Raw genomic sequence first — 21,945 nt, forward strand, 5'->3', positions numbered from 1 at the left:
ACTGTCATGTACGTGGTACCAGCGTGAGGTGACGTGTACTGTACTAAGACCTGGTGACTGTGGCGGCCATTGGGGGACACTGACCTCACTGTAATATACGTGGTACCAGCGTGAGATGACGTGCTGTACTGAGACCTGGTGACTGTGGCGTCCTTTGGGGGCAATGACCTCACTATCATGTAGGTGGTACTAGCGTGAGATGACATGTGCTGTACTGAGACCTGGTTACTGTGGCAGCCTTTGGGGGACACTGACCTCAATCTCATGTACTTGGTACCAGCGTGAGAAGACGTGTGCTGTACTGAGACCTGGTGACTTTGGCAGCCATTGGGGTACACTGACCTCACTGTCATGTAAGTGGAACCAGCGTGAGGTGACGTATTATACTGACACCTGGTGACTGTGGTGGCCATTGGGGTACACTGACCTCACTGTCATATACGTGGAACCAGTGTGAGATGACATGTACTGCACTGAGACCTGATGACTGTGGCGGCCTTTGGGGTACACTGACCTCACTGTCATGTACGTGGTACCAGCGTGAGGTGACGTGTACTGTACTAAGACCTGGTGACTGTGGAAGCCATTGGAGTACACTCACCTCACTGTCATGTACGTGGTACCAGCGTGAGGTGACATGTACTGTGTGACACCTAGTGACTGTGGCGGCCATTGGTGTACACTGACCTCACTGTCATGTACGTGGTACCAGCGTGAGAAGACGTGTGCTGTACTGAGACCTGGTGACTGTGGCAGCCATTGGGGTACACTGACCTCACTGTCATGTACGTGGTACCACCGTGAGGTGACGTGTGCTGTACTGAGACCTGGTGACTGTGGCGGCCATTAGGGGACACTGACCTCACTGTCACGTACGTGGTACCAGCGTGAGGTGACGTGTGCTGTACTGAGACCTGGTGACTGTGGCGGCCATTGGGGGACACTGACCTCACTGTCATGTACGTGGTACCAGCATGAGGTGATGTGTTCTGTACTGAGACCTGGTGACTGTGGCAGCTATTGGGGGACACTGACCTCACTGTCATATACGTGGAACCAGCGTGAGATGACATGTACTGCACTGAGACCTGATGACTGTGGCGGCCTTTGGGGTACACTGACCTCACTGTCATGTACGTGGAACCAGCGTGAGGTGACGTATACTGTACTGACACCTGGTGACTGTGGCAGCCTTTGTGGGACACTGACCTCACTGTCATGTACGTGGTACCAGCGTGAGGTGACGTGTACTATCCTGAGACCTGGTGACTGGGCAGCCATTGGGGTACACTGACCTCACTGTCATGTACGTGGTACCAGCGTGAGGTGACGTGTACTGTACTGAGACCTGGTGACTGTGGCGGCCATTGGGGGACACTGACCTCACTGTAATATACGTGGTACCAGCTTGAGGTGACGTGTACTGTACTGAGACCTGGTGACTGTGGCGGCCATTGGGGTACACTGACCTCACTGTCATGTACGTGGTACCAGCGTGAGGTGACGTGTACTGTACTGAGACCTGGTGACTGTGGAAGCCATTGGAGTACACTCACCTCACTGTCATGTACGTGGTACCAGCGTGAGATGACGTACTGTACTGAGACCTGGTGACTGTGGCAGCCATTGGGGTACACTGACCTCACTCTAGTGTACTTGGTACCAGCGTGAGAAGACGTGTGCTGTACTGAGACCTGGTGACTGTGGCAGCCATTGGGGGACACTGACCTCACTCTCATGTACTTGGTACCAGCGTGAGAAGACGTGTGCTGTACTGAGACCTGGTGACTGTGGCAGCCATTGGGGTACACTGACCTCACTGTCATGTACGTGGAACCAGCGTGAGGTGACGTGTGCTGTACTGAGACCTGGTGACTGTGGCGGCCATTGGGGGACACTGACCTCACTGTCATGTACGTGGTACCAGTGTGAGGTGACGTGTGCTGTACTGAGACCTGGTGACTGTGGCAGCTATTGGGGGACACTGACCTCACTGTCATGTACGTGGTACCAGCGTGAGGTCACGTGTACTGTGTGACACCTGGTGACTGTGGCGGCCATTGGTGTACACTGACCTCACTGTCATGTACGTGGTACCAGCGTGAGAAGACGTGTGCTGTACTGAGACCTGGTGACTGTGGCAGCCATTTTGGTACACTGACCTAACTGTCATGTACGTGGAACCAGCGTGAGGTGACATGTGCTGTACTGAGACCTGGTGACTGTGGCAGCCTTTGGGGGACACTGACCTCACTGTCATGTACGTGGTACCAGCGTGAGGTGACGTGTACTGTACTGAGACCTGGTGACTGTGGCGGCCATTGGGGTACACTGACCTCACTGTCATGTACGTGGTACCAGCGTGAGGTGACGTGTACTGTACTGAGACCTGGTGACTGTGGCAGCCATTGGAGTACACTCACCTCACAGTCATGTACGTGGTACCAGCGTGAGGTGACGTGTGCTGTACTGAGACCTGGTGACTGTGGCGGCCATTGGAGGACACTGACCTCACTGTCATGTACGTGTTACCAGCGTGAGATGACGTGTACTGTCCTGAGACCTGGTGACTGTGGCGGCCTTTGGGGGATAATGACCTCACTGTCATGTACGTGGTACCAGCGTGAGGTGACGTGTACTGTGTGACACCTGGTGACTGTGGCGGCCATTGGTGTACACTGACCTCACTGTCATGTACGTGGTACCAGCGTGAGAAGACGTGTGCTGTACTGAGACCTGGTGACTGTGGCAGCCATTTTGGTACACTGACCTAACTGTCATGTACGTGGAACCAGCGTGAGGTGACGTGTGCTGTACTGAGACCTGGTGACTGTGGTGGCCATTGGGGTACACTGACGTCACTGTCATATACGTGGAACCAGCGTGAGGTGACGTGTACTATACTGACACCTGGTGGCTGTGGCGGCCATTGGGGTACACTGACCTCACTGTCATATACGTGGAACCAGCGTGAGATGACGTGCTGTACTGAGACTTGGCGACTGTGGCGGCCTTTGGGGGACAATGACCTCACTATCATGTAGGTGGTACTAGCGTGAGATGACGTGTACTGAGACCTGGTGACTGTGGCAGCCATTGGGGGACACTGACCTCACTCTAATGTACTTGGTACCAGCGTGAGAAGACGTGTGCTGTACTGAGACCTGGTGACTGTGGCAGCCATTGGGGGACACTGACCTCACTCTCATGTACTTGGTACCAGCGTGAGAAGACGTGTGCTGTACTGAGACCTGGTGACTGTGGCAGCCATTGGGGTACACTGACCTCACTCTAATGTACTTGGTACCAGCGTGAGAAGACGTGTGCTGTACTGAGACCTGGTGACTGTGGCAGCCATTGGGGGACACTGACCTCACTCTCATGTACTTGGTACCAGCGTGAGAAGACGTGTGCTCTACTGAGACCTGGTGACTGTGGCAGCCATTGGGGTACACTGACCTCACTGTCATGTACGTGGAACCAGCGTGAGGTGACGTGTGCTGTACTGAGACCTGGTGACTGTGGCGGCCATTGGGGGACACTGACCTCACTGTCATGTACGTGGTACCAGTGTGAGGTGACGTGTGTTGTACTGAGACCTGGTGACTGTGGCAGCTATTGGGGGACACTGACCTCACTCTAATGTACTTGGTACCAGCGTGAGAAGACGTGTGCTGTACTGAGACCTGGTGACTGTGGCAGCCATCGGGGGACACTGACCTCACTCTCATGTACTTGGTACCAGCGTGAGAAGGCGTGTGCTGTACTGAGACTTGGTGACTGTGGCAGCCATTGGGGTACACTGACCTCACTGTCATGTATGTGGTACCAGCGTGAGATGACGTGTACTGCACTGAGACCTGATGACTGTGGCGGCCATTGGGGGACACTGACCTCACTGTCATGTACGTGGTACCAGCGTGAGGTGACGTGTACTGTGACCTGGTGACTGTGGCGGCCATTGGGGGACACTGACCTCACTGTCATGTACGTGGTACCAGCGTGAGGTGACGTGTGCTGTACTGAGACCTGGTGACTGTGGCAGCCATTGGGGTACACTGACCTCACTGTCATATACGTGGTACCAGCGTGAAGTGACGTGTATTGTCCTGAGACCTGGTGACTGTGGCAGCCATTGGAGTACACTCACCCCACTGTCATGTACGTGGTACCAGCGTGAGGTGATGTGTACTGTACCGAGACCTGGTGACTGTGGCGGCCATTGGGGTACACTGACCTCACTGTCATATACGTGGTACCAGCGTGAGGTGACGTGTACTGTACTGAGACCTGGTGACTGTGGCAGCCATTGGAGTACACTGACCTCACTGTCATGTACGTGTTACCAGGGCTGTTTCTATCCAATTTGGCTCCCAGTGCGAGATTTAAAAATGCGCCCCCCCCGTGACATAAAAAAATGTGCCCCCCCCCCCACACCTAGATGAAAAAAAAAAAACTTGCGCGCGCACCAGGCAAGGGGGCGTGGCCTCATCTAAATGGGTGTGGCCTCGTTTAAATGGGCATGGCCTCGTCTGAAAAGACTACCTCACAATCCAGTTTTTGACCCTGCTCCAACAGATCACGACCACCACAGGAGAAAAAAATTCTACCATATCAAGCCCCACACAGTAATGCCCCCTGCACCATATTATGCCACACACCGCAATGTCCTTGATACATTAAATCCCCACACTACGGCAGGCAAGAGTCCCCATTTCACACATTACGGCAGGTGTCCCCATTTTACACATTGAGAGAGAGAGAATACTTACAGAGGCGATTACCGCTCTTCAGCCCGCCTCACCAGTCGCTCCTCGCACCGGCCTTTCTCTCTTCCTAATTTGGATCCCCCTCTGTACTCCGCTCGGGGTGGGGGGGTGGGGGGGGGGGGGAGTTTCGCGGAGTGACTGGGTTGCGTCGTGACGTAACGACGCAACCGCGTCATTCCGTGAAACTCCGCCCCCCGGGTTACTTGGGGAGAAATAGGAGGTGGAAGCAGGGAGCCACAGTTAGTGCCGCGGCGGGCGCCCAGTGCGGTTGCACTGCTCGCCTGCCCCAAGAAACGGCCCTGCGTGTTACCAGCGTGAGATGACGTGTACTGTACTGAGACCTGGTGACTGTGGCAGCCTTTGGGGGACACTGGCCTTACTCTCATGTACGTGGTACCAGCGTGAGATGACGTGTATTGTACTGAGACCTGGTGACTGTGGCAGCCATTGGAGTACACTCACCTCACTGTCATGTATGTGGTACCAGCGTGAGGTGACGTGTACTATACTGACACCTGGTGACTGTGGGGGCCTTTGGGGGACACTGACCTGGGTGTTGGCTGGGTTTTTGTGTAGATGCTGCGGCGCCTCTTTGTTGGTGATGACGGCTGTGTGTGTGTGTAGATGCTGCGGCGCCTCTTTGTTGGTGACGGAGGCTGGGTGTTTGTGTAGATGCTGCGGCGCCTCTTTGTTGGTGATGGAGGCTGTGTGTTTGTGTAGATGCTGCGGCGCCTCTTTGTTGGTGATGGAGGCTGGGTGTTTGTGAAGATGCTGCGGCGCCTCTTTGTTGGTGACGGAGGCTGGGTGTTTGTGTAGGTGCTGCGGCGCCTCTTTGTTGGTGACGGAGGCTGGGTGTTTGTGAAGATGCTGCGGCGCCTCTTTGTTGGTGACGGAGGCTGGGTGTTTGTGTAGGTGCTGCGGCGCCTCTTTGTTGGTGACGGAGGCTGGGTGTTTGTGTAGATGCTGCGGCGCCTCTTTGTTGGTGACGGAGGCTGGGTGTTTGTGTAGGTGCTGCGGCGCCTCTTTGTTGGTGACGGGGGCTGGGTGTTTGTGTAGATGCTGCTGCGCCTCTTTGTTGGTGACGGAGGCTGGGTGTTTGTGTAGATGCTGCGGCGCCTCTTTGTTGGTGATGGAGGCTGTGTGTTTGAAGATGCTGCGGCGCCTCTTTGTTGGTGACGGAGGCTGGGTGTTTGTGTAGATGCTGCGGCGCCTCCTTGTTGGTGATGAAGGCTGTGTGTGTGTGTAGATGCTGCGGCGCCTCTGTGTTGGTGACGGAGGCTGTGTGTGTGTGTAGATGCTGCGGCGCCTCTTTGTTGGTGACGGAGGCTGGGTGTCTATATGCTGCGGCGCCTCCTTGTTGGTGACGGAGGCTGGGTGTTTGTGTAGATGCTGCGGCGCCTCTTTGTTGGTGATGGAGGCTGTGTGTTTGTGTAGATGCTGCGGCGCCTCTTTGTTGGTGACGGAGGCTGGGTGTTTGTGTAGATGCTGCGGCGCCTCTTTGTTGGTGACGGAGGCTGGGTGTTTGTGCAGATTCTGCGGCGCCTCCTTGTTGGTGATGGAGGCTGGGTGTTTGTGTAGGTGCTGCGGCGCCTCTTTGTTGGTGATGAAGGCTGTGTGTGTGTGTAGATGCTGCGGCGCCTCTTTGTTGGTGACGGAGGCTGGGTGTTTGTGTAGATGCTGCGGCGCCTCTTTGTTGGTGATGAAGGCTGTGTGTGTGTGTAGATGCTGCGGCGCCTCTTTGTTGGTGACGGAGGCTGGGTGTTTGTGTAGATGCTGCGGCGCCTCCTTGTTGGTGATGGAGGCTGTGTGTGTGTAGATGCTGCGGCGCCTCTGTGTTGGTGACGGAGGCTGGGTGTTTGTGTAGGTGCTGCGGCGCCTCTTTGTTGGTGACGGGGGCTGGGTGTTTGTGTAGATGCTGCTGCGCCTCTTTGTTGGTGACGGAGGCTGGGTGTTTGTGTAGATGCTGCGGCGCCTCTTTGTTGGTGATGGAGGCTGTGTGTTTGAAGATGCTGCGGCGCCTCTTTGTTGGTGACGGAGGCTGGGTGTTTGTGTAGATGCTGCGGCGCCTCCTTGTTGGTGATGAAGGCTGTGTGTGTGTGTAGATGCTGCGGCGCCTCTGTGTTGGTGACGGAGGCTGTGTGTGTGTGTAGATGCTGCGGCGCCTCTTTGTTGGTGACGGAGGCTGGGTGTCTATATGCTGCGGCGCCTCCTTGTTGGTGACGGAGGCTGGGTGTTTGTGTAGATGCTGCGGCGCCTCTTTGTTGGTGATGGAGGCTGTGTGTTTGTGTAGATGCTGCGGCGCCTCTTTGTTGGTGACGGAGGCTGGGTGTTTGTGTAGATGCTGCGGCGCCTCTTTGTTGGTGACGGAGGCTGGGTGTTTGTGCAGATTCTGCGGCGCCTCCTTGTTGGTGATGGAGGCTGGGTGTTTGTGTAGGTGCTGCGGCGCCTCTTTGTTGGTGATGAAGGCTGTGTGTGTGTGTAGATGCTGCGGCGCCTCTTTGTTGGTGACGGAGGCTGGGTGTTTGTGTAGATGCTGCGGCGCCTCTTTGTTGGTGATGAAGGCTGTGTGTGTGTGTAGATGCTGCGGCGCCTCTTTGTTGGTGACGGAGGCTGGGTGTTTGTGTAGATGCTGCGGCGCCTCCTTGTTGGTGATGGAGGCTGTGTGTGTGTAGATGCTGCGGCGCCTCTGTGTTGGTGACGGAGGCTGGGTGTTTGTGTAGATGCTGCGGCGCCTCTTTGTTGGTGATGGAGGCTGTGTGTTTGTGTAGATGCTGCGGCGCCTCTTTGTTGGTGACGGAGGCTGGGTGTTTGTGTAGGTGCTGCGGCGCCTCTTTGTTGGTGACGGAGGCTGGGTGTTTGTGTAGATGCTGCGGCGCCTCTTTGTTGGTGACGGAGGCTGGGTGTTTGTGCAGATTCTGCGGCGCCTCCTTGTTGGTGATGGAGGCTGGGTGTTTGTGTAGGTGCTGCGGCGCCTCTTTGTTGGTGATGAAGGCTGTGTGTGTGTAGATGCTGCGGCGCCTCTTTGTTGGTGACGGAGGCTGGGTGTTTGTGTAGATGCTGCGGCGCCTCTTTGTTGGTGATGAAGGCTGTGTGTGTGTGTAGATGCTGCGGCGCCTCTTTGTTGGTGACGGAGGCTGGGTGTTTGTGTAGATGCTGCGGCGCCTCTTTGTTGGTGATGGAGGCTGTGTGTGTGTGTAGATGCTGCGGCGCCTCTTTGTTGGTGACGGAGGCTGGGTGTTTGTGTAGGTGCTGCGGCGCCTCTTTGTTGGTGACGGAGGCTGGGTGTTTGTGTAGATGCTGCGGCGCCTCTTTGTTGGTGACGGAGGCTGGGTGTTTGTGTAGATGCTGCGGCGCCTCTGTGTTGGTGACGGAGGCTGGGTGTTTGTGTAGATGCTGCGGCGCCTCTTTGTTGGTGATGGAGGCTGTGTGTGTGTGTAGATGCTGCGGCGCCTCTTTGTTGGTGACGGAGGCTGGGTGTTTGTGTAGGTGCTGCGGCGCCTCTTTGTTGGTGACGGAGGCTGGGTGTTTGTGTAGATGCTGCGGCGCCTCTTTGTTGGTGACGGAGGCTGGGTGTTTGTGTAGATGCTGCGGCGCCTCTTTGTTGGTGATGGAGGCTGTGTGTTTGTGTAGGTGCTGCGGCGCCTCTTTGTTGGTGACGGAGGCTGGGTGTTTGTGTAGGTGCTGCGGCGCTTCTTTGTTGGTGATGGAGGCTGGGTGTTTGTGCAGATTCTGCAGCGCCTCCTTGTTGGTGATGAAGGCTGTGTGTGTGTGTAGATGCTGCGGCGCCTCTTTGTTGGTGACGGAGGCTGGGTGTTTGTGTAGATGCTGCGGCGCCTCCTTGTTGGTGATGACGGCTGTGTGTGTGTGTAGATGCTGCGGCGCCTCTGTGTTGGTGATGGAGGCTGTGTGTTTGTGTAGATGCTGCGGCGCCTCTTTGTTGGTGATGGAGGCTGTGTGTTTGTGTAGATGCTGCGGTGCCTCTTTGTTGGTGACGGAGGCTGGGTGTTTGTGTAGATGCTGCGGCGCCTCTTTGTTGGTGACGGAGGCTGGGTGTTTGTGCAGATTCTGCGGCGCCTCCTTGTTGGTGATGGAGGCTGGGTGTTTGTGTAGGTGCTGCGGCGCCTCTTTGTTGGTGATGAAGGCTGTGTGTGTGTGTAGATGCTGCGGCGCCTCTTTGTTGGTGACGGAGGCTGGGTGTCTATATGCTGCGGCGCCTCCTTGTTGGTGACGGAGGCTGGGTGTTTGTGTAGATGCTGCGGCGCCTCTTTGTTGGTGACGGAGGCTGGGTGTTTGTGTAGATGCTGCGGCGCCTCCTTGTTGGTGATGACGGCTGTGTGTGTGTGTGTAGATGCTGCGGCGCCTCTGTGTTGGTGACGGAGGCTGGGTGTTTGTGTAGATGCTGCGGCGCCTCTTTGTTGGTGATGGAGGCTGTGTGTGTGTGTAGATGCTGCGGCGCCTCTTTGTTGGTGACAGAGGCTGTGTGTGTGTGTAGATGCTGCGGCGCCTCTGTGTTGGTGACGGAGGCTGGGTGTTTGTGTAGATGCTGCGGCGCCTCTTTGTTGGTGATGGAGGCTGGGTGTTTGTGTAGATGTTGCGGCGCCTTTGTTGGTGACGGAGGCTGGGTGTTTGTGTAGATGCTGCGGCGCCTTTGTTGGTGACGGAGGCTGGGTGTTTGTGTAGATGCTGCGGCGCCTTTGTTGGTGATGGAGGCTGGGTGTTTGTGTAGATTCTGCGGCGCCTCCTTGTTGGTGATGACGGCTGTGTGTGTGTGTAGATGCTGCGGCGCCTCTGTGTTGGTGACGGAGGCTGGGTGTTTGTGTAGATGCTGCGGCGCCTCTTTGTTGGTGATGGAGGCTGTGTGTGTGTGTAGATGCTGCGGCGCCTCTTTGTTGGTGACGGAGGCTGTGTGTGTGTGTAGATGCTGCGGCGCCTCTTTGTTGGTGACGGAGGCTGGGTGTTTGTGTAGGTGCTGCGGCGCCTCTTTGTTGGTGACGGAGGCTGGGTGTTTGTGCAGATTCTGCGGCGCCTCCTTGTTGGTGATGAAGGCTGTGTGTGTGTGTAGATGCTGCGGCGCCTCTTTGTTGGTGACGGAGGCTGGGTGTCTATATGCTGCGGCGCCTCCTTGTTGGTGACGGAGGCTGGGTGTTTGTGTAGGTGCTGCGGCGCCTCTTTGTTGGTGACGGAGGCTGGGTGTTTGTGTAGGTGCTGCGGCGCCTCTTTGTTGGTGACGGAGGCTGGGTGTTTGTGTAGGTGCTGCGGCGCTTCTTTGTTGGTGACTAGCTCCATCTGAACGCTTCCTTAGGATCAAGACCAGAGCGTAGGGGCAGAGTACTGATCCCGGATGCTGGCGGGTAATGGATTAGTGTGAGCTGAGGACTATGGGGGCCATTCAGAGTTGATCGCTTGCTGAAAATGTTCGATGCGCAGCGATGATGCAAAAAAAGTCACTTCTGCGCATGCGTATGCGGCGCAATGCGCACGCGTGACGTACTTTCACAACGGCGATGTATTTTTACACAAGGTCAAGCTAAGCTTTTCAGTCGCACTGCTGGCCGCAGAGTGATTGACATGAAGTGGGCGTTTCTAGGTGTCAACTGACCGTTTTCAGGGAGTGTTCGAAAAAACGCAGGCGTGCCAGGAAAAACGCAGGCGTGGCTGGGCGAACACTGGGTGGGTTTGTGACGTGAAATACGGAACTGAACAGTCTGAAGTGATTGCAAGCGCTGAGCAAATCAGGAGCTACTCTAAAACTGCACAATTTTTTTAGTAGTCGCTCTGCGATCCTTTCGTTAGTAATTCTGCTAAGCTAAAATACACTCCCAGTGGGCGGCGGCATAGCGTTTGCATGACTGCTAAAAACTGCTAGCGAGCGATCAACTCGGAATCACCCCCTATAGCAGGTAATTATGTCACTCAGGATCTTGTAAGCAGCAGTTTATATTGCTGGTAATAGTTCTTGTGGGGACTCTTCGCACATCAGCCTGTGCGGATTTATCTACCAGTACAAGATGGTGGAGACTTTACATGGGCAGCGATGGATACATGTGCTGTACTGCGGCTGTGAGCCCCTCATTATATTGCTGTTATGTTATTGCTACTCTTACTGCCCCCCTCACATCTCTGACTACCATGTCGAAGTCGAAAAATATTGCAGTACACACGTCACGTACAAACTACACACAGATGGCCTCCGTGCGCGTACTTGTTCTGCTGTGCATGCACATATTCGCAATTTGCGTATGGTCGCTCCCGCGGTCCTGCGTATTAGCGCGTGGTATGAGTAATTACGGTAGTGTTTGTAATCGCATGGAAAAGCCATAAAAACATATTACACATTTAATCCAAATTGTGCACAATGTACACATAGTCTCCCTGCACCACACCAGTGAGTTACACTTGTTTAAATGGTATCAGAACAAAGGGATTTACCTTTACAGGACAGGAGGGGACAGAACTAGGTTATAAGGTAGTGTTTGGTATCCAGTTGTAGGGTATTTTAAGGGCAATATTCCGGTGTTGGTTTGCAGAAGATCGCACGCTCCTGCAAATAGTTATGCGCAGGAGCAGAATATAAATATTAACTGTATTTACTGTGCTCTTGATATGCAGCGGGAACCCAGAGGAGACCATCTGCAAGTACACCTGGACCAGACATCGCCCACCTATTCAAACTGACCTATGACCTCTCCTGTACTGTAAATGACTATCTCTGTGTCCAATGGACAAAGAGATTACAGTTTCCATTGTGTTAGGTTTTGGACAAATGTATAAATAGCCAGCTGCAGGCCAGGTCACTCTCTCAATCTCTGAAGATCATCAACCTTGATGATTGAGGACCGGACCGGGAAGCGCAGGCGAAACCAAACGTATGTACCATTGACTGTAGCCTTTTTCTCTAATTTTTTATACTAAAACCCAGTGCTTACAAACCACCAAAATTGTTTGATTTTATATGCATATATATAAACAAATGTATATCCACAAAGGATTTCTGCGTCTCCCACCGGTGATACTGTACCACCAAAATTAATCTATATAGGAAAAATAGTATACACTATCAAGGGAGCGCTTGAATCTTATTGGATTTTAAATATATTTAATTTATTCGTACTCCAGTTAACAACATAAAACCATATATATGTATAAATTCATGTATAAAAATACTCTGATCCACATACAATAACTCATAAAAAATTGCCCTTAAAGATCATTTATAAAAAGTGTCCATGAGATATCTTTTATATAAGTATATACTTAGTAACTCTTGTTACTCTTGGACAGCCATCTCTTTAAAAATGCCGGAATATAAGGTGCAGTCATTAATTTTGGCCACTTGTTCAGATTGATAGGGTTAACAGGGGGAGAGCGCTGTGTATTCAACTGTCCACAGCGGTATGCTACGACCCCAATTTGTATAGTACCATATTAGATCTCTTTAGCCGGAATAAAGGTATAAGATGATAGTTTCACTCACTTGTGAGCTTTTTTGCTGCTGACAGGGGGGAGTCCGCTGTATTGGATCTTGACTGCAGCGATACACTCCACCCCTGTGCTGTCTAGCCACAGTAATTGTTCCAAGTTACTCACGGCTGTAGCGGCTTTAGAGTTAACAGGGTGCAGGCCTCCTTAGCTCGGTCCCGCTGTAGCCTTTACCCTGTTTGGAGATTTTCCGGCAGTCAGAGAAGGTAGATAGTCACGGGCAGCAAGATGCAGGTGCTGATGCCTTCCTTACGCGTTTCTCCGCTAAACTGGCAGGCGGTTTCGTCAGAGGATATTCTCAGCAGCAGCATTGATGTGATTTTTAAAGTAGAGTGGACCAATCAGAATACTAATGACATTAATTGAACACACCAAACTGACCTATGACCTCTCCTGTACTGTAAATGACCATCTCTGTGTCCAATGGACAAAGAGATTACAGTTTCCATTGTGTTAGGTTTTGGACAAATGTATAAATAGCCAGCTGCAGGCCAGGTCACTCTCTCATTCTCTGAAGATCATCAACCTTGATGATTGAGGACCGGACCGGGAAGCGCAGGCGAAACCAAACGTATGTACCATTGACTGTAGCCTTTTTCTCTAATTGTATTGTAATATTGTTGTAACCCCCTGCTAGTAAAGATAACCGTTATGGATTGGACCTCAACATAGTTTTTGAATTACAATTGGTGTTGTGTCCCATTTTCTTGCTAAGGTTTAAAGTGTATTTACAGCCACTTGGGCTGCTGCATTGTGCTAACAGCATGTAGGTCTGTGTACGCAAACTGTGTAGTCACTACACCCTTTCGCAGAGTGCATACACGGTACGAATGTGTACGTAAGGTGCGTAACCAATATAAGGGTAAAAGGTTAAATACAGCGGCCGCAGCGGCTCTATTTTAAAGTGTATTAAGTGTGTTTAAAGTATTGCTTTTAGTCCTGTAAGTAAATCAACATTTACAATTGGGAGCTCGATCCGCTTGTCTCATGCTCACAGGCTAGCAGGTCATAGCAGACTTTAATCTATCAGCAAAGGGTGGAAAGATATCTATGTTAAACCTTTTCCTGGTTGGTGGATGTTCTAAAAACCCTATTTGTGTGCTGTTAGATTGCGTCTGCTCTGTCTGGTCTGCAGAGGTGCTGATAGAACCCATAGGTAAACAGGAAAAAAGCTATTTTAAAAAATCTGTGTAATTTTTCTTGGCAAAAAAGAAAGAAAAAAAAACGTACACAGGGCGTACCTATACTTTGCATACCCTCTCACATATTGTTGCAAAACAAAGTTCAAATAAGTCATATTGTGTTTGATTCAGATTGGATTGTTTATCTGTTAAGTAGATTTAAAAGTACATATAAAAGTTGCTGCATATCCATGATATGGCTGTTAGCATGTGGAGAAATGTTGTATATTTTTTTAAACTCAGGCCTAAAGTAACATTGGTGCCAGTGTGGAGTGTGATTTTTGTGACAAGGAAGCCGCATGGTCTGTCCTCCATTTTGGACTAACCACATGGCCTGTCCACCATCTTGTGTAAACCTCATGGATGTGGAAGGGGGAGGAGCAGTGGCCATTTTAGGAAGGTCACTTTCTAAATAGCTGATTTTCAGTCTGTTCAGAACAATCAGTTTCCTTTGTCACATCCAGCACCATTTATGAGTTACCAATGAATTTATTTAACCCATGCCATAGTCAATTACAAATAGTTTCAATTGGGCCTAGTGAGAGTAAATGGTGAGATAAGTGAATTTTTTTTCCTTCTTGTCTGTGAAAAATAAAAATAAAAAGAGTTTTGGGTTTTTTTTCTCTTTCTTTTCTTCGAAGACTTGTAGAGTCTGCTTACTAGGGAGTATAGCCATTGAAATGCAAATTAACCTGTGTAACTACTTTTTTAAGTAGTGAACAGCAAATATCTTTGATATGCAAATTAGAGGCAGTGAAGAGGTAAGGTGTCTCAATAGAAGCCTAGTGAATGGTACATATATATAATATTATTATAATTATGTGTATATTCATATCAGTGTATGTTCTGCAAGATATCTATCCAATCTGAATCATGTCATTTAAATTATAGATTATTGCAGTCATTATAGATCTGTGTGAAATCGGATACATTTGTTTGCTATATAGATAAATTTGAAGTAAATGTATTTAAGGGAGTAATTATAAAAACAGTCGTAAAGGGTTATACAGAACAAGTGTGGGTTGTGTTAAGTGAGCGATTATAGTTATTTGCTCACATTTATAGAGACTGTGTGATTTTTTTTATTGCGGACGGACATTTTGTACACGTGGCCAGGACAAAGTACAGGACCGTGCACGCAGCGTTAAAGGCACGCACGGTCGCGTGTTTACGTAAAGTTGCGTAAGAGTGCGGACGCTAAGTACAAATTACACGATAGTTCGTTCAATTAAAAGGTGGAGTAGTATACTTTAAATACAATAGCACATAACTATCCGGTTTCAAAAGCAGATTAGTATAAGACTTTTGTTTAAACTGTATTGCCTCTGGGGTAAAACCTGCCGATCAGAAAGAGTGGAAATTTTCTGTACAGAAAAACGCTGTGTATTTGTGTGAGCTGAAAGCAGGAGTGAGTGGATTTGAACCCGGGAATTCGGGATCCTGTCGTTGGTACACCAAGTGAGTGGAGGCTTGGTGGCGTGAGACGGCTGACTCACGTTAACAGAGATAGAAAAGTACGCAAGTCGTGAGGAGACTTGCACAGGAGCGTGGTAGGGAATTGTGACCCATATAGTTTTATTTGATACACTCCGGCTGAGGTTTCGCAGCTTGTGATTCGATTCCAGTGGTCGTAGAGCGGATAGGTAACAAGTACCTATACGCTGTGCGATTGGACCGCATGTTTGTGGGTGTGATACATAGCACAACTTGATACCCCTTTATGAGCTTTTGTGTAAAATCGCAGTATCATCAGTGCTGTGCAGAGCATACGCAACCGTGATTTGTGTATTAGTGCATAGGGAGTTTTCGCTGGTCTCACTCAGGAAAATCTCCAATGGTAGATATTTACTGGAAAGGGTAAGTCACTCCTAAAAACTTCCAGTAAACAGAAGCCAGTTAGGGGCCCTAGGTTGGGTACATCGCGATCCACTATCGACAATGTATCGTAGTACTGGCCAACGTGGGCGAGAGCGGGTGAAGAGCGCTCGGAGAACTTTCACCGTCTGCTTGCATTGAGTATTTTGGTGTTTGTGGGAAAAGGCCCACAATTATTGGAGCCAGTTGCTCAAATAAGAGACGTATGGTAGCCAGGGTACAGGCTGGAGAGCTGCGGCCCAAGGGGTCAGCGAGGTTTATAATGTGTGGAAAATATGGTCCACACGCTGAAGTTTATTGTGATGAATGGGTAGGTATGACTGACAAAGATAGGGTATCATTCCCTAGGGTGGGCAGCTTCGAACCAGAGGTACTGCAGAATGTAGGTAGTAAAATATGTCTGATTAAATCCAGAAAACAAAGGATCAGACATAACGATTGTTTAAACCTGTGGCAACAAGAGGGGGAGGTGCAAAGGGAACAAACTCGCAAAGCAAGTTTCAAACCTAGCAGGAATGAGGGCACAGACACACCATTACCGACACAGGTCGAAAGGGAAGAGATGGCTACAGTCAATGGTATATCTGTAAATGATAGAATGCAAGAGCAATGTATTAACCTTAACCCTTGTATTCTGTTTTGAACTCTCTCCAAGGTCATAGGTAAATGATGCATCCATCCCACTCTCAGCTCTCATCCAGGCAATTGCCTTACAGGAAATGCAGGTGGGCCCTGTCCAACCAGTAAGAGCAGTAACAGTATCCCCCACTGAAAGGACTGGTGAGATCTCAGACATCGGTAAGTGTGAGACTGTTCATTACACAGAGACATTAACACCTCACAGTGAGCAGATTAGGAATAGAATGGTAAGATTACATCCTGTCTTGGAAATAGTAACTCCCAATGGGGTGTCAAAGTCAGAAAAATGTCTCAATGCACGTTGCCATATTTGCACCGCACACTGGTCCGCGCTGCGCGTGCGTACGCTCTCCCGTGGAGGCGCATACCCGCAATAGCGTGCACTCGCAGGCGCGGTATGCGTATTTACGGTAGAGTTTATGTAGTCGTAGCGTGCGACTCATTCGTTACAAATGTTCACAATTAATGTAGTTTATAGATCATGGTCCCTTTGATAGATTCTGAAAGTTTGGTTAAAATACAATGTCCCAGAGCTGAGGAATCCCTCTTTATATCGTACGAAGGGTCTAACAGGAATCATACAGCAGTGTTTGGTACCCATCGGAAGAGTATTTAATTAGCAATATTCCGGTGTTGGTTTGGAGCGTATTAATCGCTCGTGCGAATAGTTATGGACATAAGAAGTTTATGTCCATTTCTATTATTTACACATACTCAGGTATGCGGCGGGAAACCCAGTTTCCCACCCACCTGAGCTGTTGGAAATCGTCACAGCCCACCTGTATGAATCACCCTATGACCTTTTGTTATGATGCAGGGCCGAATTCCTTCGGCCAATGGACAATGGGATTGTAGGACCAGGAGAGTGCATTGTGTGTGGGGCATAAATAGGCAGGCCGACCACATCCAGCTCTCACTCTTCAACGGTTCTCATTGCTGAAAATCGGGTGCTGGATGTCCAGGCGCATGCGATCGTTTCCCCTTGTGCGTAAGTTTCTCTCCGTAATCATTGTCTTTCTGTGAGCCAATTTCTCTCTATCTCTCTCTCTCTCTCTCCTCTTTTCTCTTATATCTCCCATAGTATTATAGTATTGTATTGTATTTCATTTAGGTCACAGTAGTATTGTCTTTTTGTATTTTAGTTCTGTGGTTAGGAAGTCTCTGTTATATTGTAGTGTATCATTTGTACTGTTATCCCCTTTTTACAAGTATATTAGATATAATACAGTTAATAGGCTTTGGAACCTAAACCAGTATCTGTGTGTTTTCTATAGTGTTAAGTGTTCACTTGAGCGTCGGTGACGCTCAAGCAGCTTTGTAGTTAGTCAGGTTACACAAGGTTGCACTTACACCCTGTACTCACATTAAGGTATTCTTTGTATTTCTTTGGTATAAGGTTTAAACATTAAGGTATAGTGTTGTGAGCGTCTGCGCCGCTGGTGATCTCCTCGTGGTCTCGAGCGTCCGCTACGCCATAGCGAATCATTACTCTAGTCATAGCCAATAACGTGTCCTGTGATCACTGGGCCGTGAGCGAACGTGACGCTTGAGCGTCTCGCCTACGGCTGAGCGATCGCTACGCCAATAGCGTACCATTACGGTACTTCTTAAGTAAACAGCGTACAGTGTTCTTAGCTTCATAAAGGGTTGTTTATACGACAAGGGAATTTAGCATTGTCAGGGGGAACCAATAGTCAGGGAGTAATCCTCACCAGGAATAATGCAATGTATTGCCCGTGGTCCAGATCAGAACTTCGATCAATCATTTCAGAATTACCCGATTCCCAGAAGCATTTAGCCAGATGTACGTAAAGGGTCTGTGTAATGCATATGAACCGGCAAATAAAGATTGGCGAATACTTTTGAAAGCGTGTCTACCCCCTAATATTGACACCCAAAAATGTATCACCGATTGTAGATTAGAGTCAGATGGTCCTATGACTGACGAACACAATCAGGAGAACGTGGAGCGAATTAACATGCAACTAGAGTTGTATTTCCCCACTGCTGTTAAGTGGAGAAAAATTTTCCCCATAAAACAGACAGAAAATGAAATGGCATCTGAATATTTCCATCGGGCTCTGCAAATAATGGATAGATACATTGGGGTATTGGATATAGGGAACGATGCGAATTACAGGGAGGTGGCTGTCTCTGTGCTAATGGACGGGCTCAAGAAGACATTAAGGGACAGGGTGCAAACATCTTTGCCTAATTGGAGAGGGGTGACAGTAGCTTGTCTTAGAGAGTGCGCAATTGAATACCACAAGAATATTGCTAGGCGCAGAGAACAACAGGAGGAGAAGCTGATGACAGTAAGTCTACAGGCTCTGACAGGAAAGCCCCATCAGCCAAAACCCCAGACCCCTGGTGGTACATCACGAACAAGAATATGTTACATTTGTAGAAATAAAGTACATTTTGCCAGAGATTGTAGGAATAGTAGGACACATGGCATACCTCCCAACTTTGATCTCAGCGGTGGAGGGACAGCAACGCGCGCCAAAGGCGCGCACTCGTTTTTAGGAGGCGTGGCTTCGCGGCAAGTGCTGCAATCGCAAGCCACGCCCCATTTTTGTCATTATGGGGGCATGGACAGCGCTGTGAGAGCTGCTGGTCATGCCCCCTGTCCCTCTCTGCCGTGAATAGACGCTGTGCGTATGCGCACAGCATCTATTCACCGCTGCTCTCCATAGAGCAGCGAGTGACAGGGAGGGATCTCCCAACTGCCCCCCCACCCGCAGGACACTGCGACCCACGGGTGGGACAGCGGGACAGACCGTGAAAAACGGGACTGTCCCGCCAAAATCGGGACAGTTGGGAGGTATGCACATAGTCAATATAGACCCCTAGACAGAGAAAACAAGCCACGTTATTAAACACATAGACGGGATCAAGGACATATAGTAAGGAATCACGAGCCATATAGAAAACACAGATTCGGTTAATGGGAAGAACGGAATAAATGCAACTTTACCCTTTTTGACAAAACTTGCTGGGGTTAAGATGAGGCCTCTAAACTTTTGCTTCTTTCTCGAGCAGAAATGGCCCCTGATTAACTTAACAGGAATTTTGTTAGATATGGTATACATATACTGTGCTCCCGATCAGGAAGTACAAAGTATGTTGGATACCCACGAAGACTAATGTTGCATTTCACTGTTCTAAATTCATGTCCATCACAGGTAGAGGAAATGATCTCACAGATATCGGGTTCCCTATGAACTTAGGATGGACAGGACACTGGATTGATGGCTGGGATAGTCCCAGTAGAGATACGACACACATATATTTTTTTTTGGGGTATAGACAGTAGAGAATCACTTCCCCATAGTGCCCAATCCAGTTGTCAAATTTTATAAAATCCTCTTTGCCTCTACAAACTTATCTGTTACTAACCTCTGTGATTTTTCTTCAAAGTTTCCTCCTCATCTCTTATGTTCACCGACAGGAGGGTACAATACATGGACCCGATTACAGTTCAAACACCATATGCCTACTCGGTCCTTCAGAGTTCTGCCCAAATCCAGTATATCTCACCAGAACAAGGACACCAGTATTACTGCAGTGTGCCTGGCCATGCACAAAGGGTGGAGAATGAGAATACTGGTGAAAGGAGACTGTGTACAGACACCGATATGCATGATGGTGTGACAGCCTGTTGGTGAATGCCAAACCTGATATTTTCTTTTTTTTACTATTATTCCCCTCTCTTCTCTCATCCAGAGACAGTTTACATCACATCACTGATGACATTTAACACGGTCAACACACAACAGCTAATTGAAATGCAAAATTTGTGTTCCCTACAGGAAAAGGCTGTCTGGAAATCGAAGGGGTATGGTCAGGAGTCCTCAGGACTTTGGACAGGTGGACACGGTAAGCCAGTGGCCCCCAGAGCATATCTTCCAAGTCTAGCTGAGGCGGCACACAGTCTGACTCATTTGGGCAAAGAGGGTATGTGCAAGCTGGTAAGAGCCTACTGGTGTGCGCCAGGATTCTCTTCTCATGCAGGTAAGAGAGCAATGACATGTTTTACTTGCTTGAGGAAGAATATTGGTAAGACAATACCAACAGAGCCATCCCATATCTCTCCTACAGACGGACCTTTTCAGGTAATACAAATCGACTTCATTCAGTTACCACCCTGTAGGAATTTGAAATATGTGTTAGTTTGTATCGATGTGTTTTCCAACTGGGTAGAAGTGTTCCCTTCTGCCACAAATACTGCTACGTTCACTGCAAAGAAAATTGTGCAGGAATTTGTGTGTAGATATGGTATCCCTAGAGTGATTGAAAGTGATAGGGGTACCCATTTTACAGGTGAAGTCTTTCAGGTCATGTGCAAACTGATGGGAATTAATAGCAAGCTGCATACTCCGTACCAACCACAGGCGAGTGCGAAGGTGGAGAGAGTGAACAGCACTATTAAGAACAAGCTGAGCAAAGTGATGGCTGAAACTGGACTGTTGTGGCCAGAAGCTTTGCCACTAGGGTTGTACAGCATCAGAACCACTCCCAGGTCTCCGCTTAACTTATCACCCTTTGAAATTCTTTTTGGTCGACAACCTCATGTAATGATTGACCCCCAGGATGATTTGAAATGCAATAATGAAATAACTGTGAAATATTTGGTTAGGATGAGGCGGCAGCTGAGAAATCAACAAAGAAATCTAAAGCTGGTGATTCCTGACCTACCGAACAGTAATTGTCATGACATTGAGCCTGGGGATTATGTGATGATACGAAATTTTCTACGCTCAGGTTGCCTCATTGACAGGTGGGAAGGACCGTACCAAGTCTTGTTAACCAGCATGACAGCACTAAAGGTCGCCGAAAGAGAGACTTGGGTCCACTTGTCCCACTGCAAGAAGGTCGCTGACCCGGAGAGAACTCGTGACAAAGTAGTTTGGTAACTGTGTTCCAAGTGAACTGTGTGTTCAAAGAGCAAGGCAAAGAGAACCTCGTATCACTAGAGTGTTTGTTCCGGGAAAGTTGAGAGGCAGGACTGTTGAACGGCACCTGAGCGCGGAGAGCAACAAGATCAAGGACGGTTGTCGCACCACTTTCTTTTTTTACCCCCACTACATTTTCCTTTCTTTTCTCCTCCTTATTTTTCCTTCTTTCCCCTGACAAAATGGATCTATCACAAGAGACTGCGTTTCGGGTTCTGCTAGTAATTCTGTTTTTGATCAGGACAATTTGTTTTGGTGAGGGTCCCAGAGAGGTCGAGCAAGGATCTGGAATGGGTTCTGATGGCGAGTACGAATTTGTAGGATCTCAGGATCAGCGCATCACTCTAGTAAAGGCGGGTATCAGAAAGCGCTCTGGTAGTCATGGAGCTCGGAGGCACTGTGAGGGGTTATTGTCTGATGAATATTGTATTTGTAGGAATTGTGAGAACCTAGTTGAAGATGGGTGCATCCAGAGATGTCAGTCCAACCTTAATATCGACATGGACCACCATCCGTTGAGTGATTACCACTCACTAGTGGGTAAGGTCTTAAACCAGACAGAATGTTGGGTGTGCTCATAGGTACCTCAAGGACAGAGTAAGTCAGGATTAGTACCATACCCTTTAGCAATAGATGAGGTACTCGAATTACGGGGTGGGAGACCGGTGGACAAGAAATTCAATATCTCTAGGCCCCCTAGCTTGAAGCTAAATCAGTACAACGTAGATAGGTCCCTGTTGTGTTTTAATATTTCCAATTACCGAAAACCAGGAAATTGGGAAGTGACTTGGAATAACCAGACAATGACTTTTTCACACAGAGCTGATAGGATTCCTATTGACTCTGAACTTGTACGCAAGATAGCCAACAGTGGAAGGTATTTTCGGTACCGGTATACACGTGGAAGCAAGACCATGTGGGTTGGAAAAGTATCGTCAGGGTATTGTGCCCATATCATCCAGCCTGATACTTGTACTGAGCAAATGAGAGAACTAGGGATTGGTTTCTTTACATGGAAAGTATGCAATATGGTGATGTTACATTTTG

Source organism: Pseudophryne corroboree, chromosome 2 (assembly GCF_028390025.1).
Source record: "Pseudophryne corroboree isolate aPseCor3 chromosome 2, aPseCor3.hap2, whole genome shotgun sequence".
NCBI classification, from domain to species: Eukaryota; Metazoa; Chordata; class Amphibia; order Anura; family Myobatrachidae; genus Pseudophryne; species Pseudophryne corroboree.